The sequence below is a fragment of the Panthera leo genome, chromosome B4, assembly GCF_018350215.1.
Source record: "Panthera leo isolate Ple1 chromosome B4, P.leo_Ple1_pat1.1, whole genome shotgun sequence".
NCBI lineage: Eukaryota > Metazoa > Chordata > Mammalia > Carnivora > Felidae > Panthera > Panthera leo.
Genome location: NC_056685.1, coordinates 80,741,237 through 80,746,470, shown reverse-complemented (window position 1 = coordinate 80,746,470; position 5,234 = coordinate 80,741,237). Strand labels below are relative to the sequence as shown.

General features: G+C 38.9%; 1 pseudogene; it reads right to left on the bottom strand.

Moving 5' to 3' along the window:
* Nucleotides 1-272: 272 nt before the first annotated feature.
* On the bottom strand, nt 273-4,091 carry LOC122225395 (annotated as a pseudogene).
* Between the last annotated feature and the right edge of the window lie 1,143 nt (nt 4,092-5,234).

The window sequence follows — 5,234 nt, the reverse complement described above, 5'->3', positions numbered from 1 at the left end:
TTTACCCACTAGCATAAAGTTATACCTAGAAAGAGTGAGAAGTTTATTTCTGTTTGTAGAATGGCTACAAATTGCATTGATGCTGAAGATATAACACTGCTTTTAGGGAAAAGTAAATAATGGATGTACTATTCCTTCAGTGAAAATAATTCATTGTGGGATAATCAACTTAAAGGACTCAAAGTGACTCACGCTTAACCCCATATTAAAAGCAAATCAGAATGAAACAATGAAAGGGGGAGCATTAATGAGAAAATCACAAGAAAGTAGAATTAGTATAAAGATTTTTTCTTCCATAGGATTTTTCCCAAAGCTTGCTTGACATCCTTGTTTCTTAAAGAGTAGATCAGAGGATTTAACATGAGTGTGACCAATATGTAAAATACTGAAGCCACTTTACGCAGTTCAGGATTGCTTGGAGGTGTGAGATACACAAAGGAGACAGTCCCATAGAGCAAACTTACCACTCCCAAATGGGAGCTGCAGGTGGAGAAGGCTTTCCTTCTCCCTTCACTGGAAAGGATTTTCAAGACTGTGGTCCCAATGTACATGTAAGATACTACAATAACAACTATGGTAGGCAAAATAATGAAGGCAGCCAAACTAAGAGACACCATCTTATTGACAGAGAGATTAGAGCAGGAGATCTTCTCAATTTGGTAAGAATCACAGTAGAAGTGATCAATGACTCGGGAAGCACAGAAAGACACTGAGAAAGTTGTGCTGACTTGGAGGATGGAACTGAGCCATCCACAGAGATAGGAACCAGCCACCAGCTGAGTGCAAAGGCGTCTTGACATGTGCACACTGTAAAGAAGAGGGTTGCATATGGCGATGAAGCGGTCATATTCCATGACTGCCAGAAGAAAAGCTTCTGTAACCATGAAAAATGCATAAAGAAACAGCTGAGCCACAAAACCTACAAAAGAGATAGTCCTTTTCTCAGACAGGAAGTTGACCATGGCTTTTTGGGCAATAACAGTGGAGTAGGAGAGGTCAATGAAGGAGAGATTGCCTCAAAAGAAACATTGGTGTATTCAGCTGGGAGTCTGTCACAATGATTGCCATCATACTAATGTTACCCAAAAGGACCATGACATAGACCAGCAGGAATAGGAGGAAGAGAATGTGGAGTTCTGGACAGACCCTGAAGCCTACAAGAATGAAGTCAGTTACATCTGAGTGGTTGCCTGCCCCCTTATCAGGCAAGATAAGGGGGCAAGAACCTGATAAGAGGAACCATGGCAAGAGCCTGATAAGAGGTACAAGACAAGATTAAACATTAAACTTTCTATCTATTTACTGGTATCATAAAATATCCTTTTTCTCCTGTGGAAGACATTAAAATTTGTGTTCTCCACTTGTGTTAGGTATGATTTGCCCCGCCCTTTTATAGAAAGTAAATCTAAGGTATATTGTGATTGTCCATCAGCACACAACATGTAAGTTACCTAATTCATAGTTTTCTTTTGTTTTAATTTTTTTTAATATTTATTTATTTTTGAGAGAGAGACAGAGTGTGAGCAGGGGAAGAGCAGAGAGAAAGGGAGACACAGAATCCAAAGCAGGCTGCAGGCTCTGAGCTGTCAGCACAGAGCCCGATGCGGGGCTTGTACTCACAAACTGTGAGATCATGACCTAAGCCGAAGTCGGATGCTCAACCGACTGAGCCACCCAGGCGTCCCAATTCATAGTTTTCTAATATGACTCTCCAAATCCAGTGCTCTTCCCATTTAGCACATGTGACATTTACGCATAAGGCATTATTTCTTTGTATCTGTTTAGCTCTTCATTTTATTTTTGTGGTAAGTTTAATATATCTGAAAGTTTTAGACACGTGTAAGTATTTGTTCTCATCTTTAATTTCATATTCATTTTATTCTTGATAATGCTTCCAATTTATGATAGAAGGATCTAACTAAAGAATGAAGTAAAACTCCATGAAACAGGCACCTAGATGGATCAGTTGGTTAAGCATCCGACTTCGACTCAGGTCACGATCTCAATGTTCATGGGTTCGAGCCCCACATCAGGCTCTGCGCTGACAGTGCAGGTCTGCTTCAGATACTCTGTCTGCCTCTCTCTCTCTGCCCCTTCCCTGCTCACTCTCTCTCAAAAATAAACATTGAATAACTTAATTAATTAATTAATTAAAACTTCATGAATAGACATTAGACCCAAACAGAGATTAATATTTAAATAGTTTGTGAGAGTTAAAAAGAGGTTACCCCCAAGATATTTAGTTTGGTATCCAAAATAAAAACCTTGGAAAATAGAATGCATCATCACCTTCTTGAAGTGGACAAAGCTCAGACATGCCACCAGGAGGAAAGATCCATGGATTCTACATACCTCTGTACAAATCTGTCAAGAAGCCAATTTAATTTTAAACATCTGCGCAAATGAAAAAAAAAGAAAAGAAAAGAAAAGAAATTTCAAAACAATGTATTGACTAAAACTTTGGAGAAGTAATTTTATGATGTCTCCATTTAGAATGAGATCCATGAACATATTAAAATTTCTAAGACAATTATTTTGAACCTGTCACACAGTTAGAAATAGTCTGATTTGTCTGTCCTATAACTTCGGAAAGTCTCTGTTTTCTCCAATAAAGTGACACAGCTATTTCTTTTATTCAGACTTTAAAATAAATTGTGATTTAAACCACCCAACTGAGGGGACAGTTCATGTGGCTTATCAAAAGTGCCAAATGATCTAAAAAGTATTCATTTTTTGATTTGGCACATGTGGACATTGTCACCATGTTCTGTTCTCAGTCTCCATCAGGCATGTGACTGTCTGTCTTCAATCCTCTGCCCTTGCCCCTCAGCTCCTACCGCTCTCAGCCCATCTTTCTCCTCTCCACCAGATACCAACCTTCTCAAAATGTTAGTAACTTAGTGTCCATGAGGAAAAAAACTGGCAAAAGCTCCATAATCATATCCTGAGGCCTCTTCCTTACCCTATTGCTCCAAGGGCAAACCGAAATCCACTGAAATAATCTGAATTAAATTTATTTTTGAGAAAAGCATGAAGTGCCCATGTTGACCTGTATAAGGACATTTGCACTTAAACGTCGTTGTAAAACTAGGTTTAAAGGAATAAGGATTTCACAGTGAGGGGCACCTTGGTGGCTCAGTTGGGTAAGCATCCAACTCTTGATATCGGCTTAGCTCATGATTTCTCAGTTTGTGAGCTCAGGCCCCATGGTTCTCCCTCTCTCGCTCTTTCTCAAAATAAATAAAATAAACTTAAAAAAAATATTTTAAAAAAAGATTTAACAGTGGAATTTCAGGCATCAGACATCATTTCTAAGTGAGTAAAGGCAGAGAAGAAAGATTTTAGATTTTAGAGAAAGTAAGAAGTCCTTGTCAAAGCTACCAAACTCAATCATACAACTGGATATCTGGCAGTATTTTAGCAGAATTTTTTTTGTTTTATTTATAATTCCCATTATTATTAACCAAATTCTATTATATTGCCTGAAACTGTACCAGCCGGTATGCAGTGGCAGGAAATCATTGTTTTGAGATTGTTATTTTTTTCAAGAGTAATGTGGATCCACCCAATCGTTCATTAAGTCACTGAACACTGTGGACCACCTATGGTATGCCAACCAAAGTACAGGAATACACAAGTACCAGAAAGGTCTTTCTTCCCAAGGTACAAGTGCCTTGCATTTTCTTCTTTGCCTACCTTTTTATTATGAAATAACCAGTATGTTTTGAATTGCCCTTCAGGAAAAGGGATATGATCTTTTTGAGGTGCATACCAACTTTTTTTTCCTATTTATTTATTTATTTTTTTTAAAGCTGGCCAACCAATATCATCAGTTCCCATACTTTTTATGTTTTCACAACTGTGAGTACCTAAAACCTGGGCATCCCTGTCCTAGATGCCATCCCCAGCCCCTGCCCTCACAGCCTTGTTCTCAGAGGCCGGGCCTCAAGGCTCTGGGAGCAGATCGTGGGCTTCTGGAAGCCAGGGAAGGCAGAGAGCACAGCTCCTTCTATCACCTGCACTTGGTCCAGTGACTGGCAGGAGCCCATCTCAGGGAAGAAGGATGAATGAATGAACTTGCATGCTGCCATTCCCACCCCTGCATCTAGGCTAACAGGTTTCAGCCAAGTCTGGGCATTAGAATCATCTGCAGCTTTAAAATTTTCTGATGCCCAGGACTCAACAACAGAAGTCATGATTTAATTAGTCTGAGGTATACCCCTGAGCTCTGTATTTTTTTTTTTTACTTTCTATAATTTATTTATTTTTTCGAATTTACATCCAAGTTAGTGCAACAATGATTTCAAGGGTAGATTCTATAAGCCCCTTACCCATTTAGCCTATCCCCCCTCCCACAACCCTTCCAGCAACCCTCTGTTCTCTATATTTATGAGTCTCATGTTCTGTCCCCCTCCCTGTTTTGTTTTTTTAATTTTTTTTTAATTTTTTTTTATTCATTTTTGAGACAGAGAGACACAGAGCATGAACGGGGGAGGGACAGAGAGAGAGGGAGACACAGAATCGGAAGCAGGCTCCAGGCTCTGAGCCATCAGCCCAGAGCCCGACTCGGGGCTCGAACTCACGGACTGCAAGATCGTGACCTGAGCTGAAGTCGGACGCTTAACCGACTGAGCCACCCAGGCGCCCCCCCCCCCCGGTTTTTATAATTATTTTTGCTTCCCAAGAGTGGCTTACTAACTTTTAAAAATAATTTGTAACAAGTATATCTTACCAATCATAGAATAATTTTTATGCACGAAGGCACACAGATATACTCATAAATGACTAATTATTTGACTGAAATAAACATAAATTTATCTCATCTTTTACCTGAATATTCCTTTCTTTACTTTTCTTGAGCAATTTGCTAATGATAGATGCAAGGATGCAAAAGTTACTGTGTTTAATTCTAGAAATGCCAAACAATTTATGAAGCTAAACAAAGGAAAATTAAAGACTATGTCAAAACTAAGCCTTTTCAAAATTAAAATTTCGCACAAACTATAAAAACCTTGTTTTAAAATACATAACCTTATTCTATAGAAATAAGCTCTGCTCATAGATGAATAATACCCCATTCTTCCATTAAGAGTATCTTTCTACCTCCGTTAGCAGTGTTTCTACCTGAAAAATCCCCTGTAATTGTGTACCTTTATAGAGACAAGAGAATGGAAGAGATGGTCCAGTGAAGCCTCTTCCAAACCTGTGAATGCTTCTTTATCGAAACTGAAAAG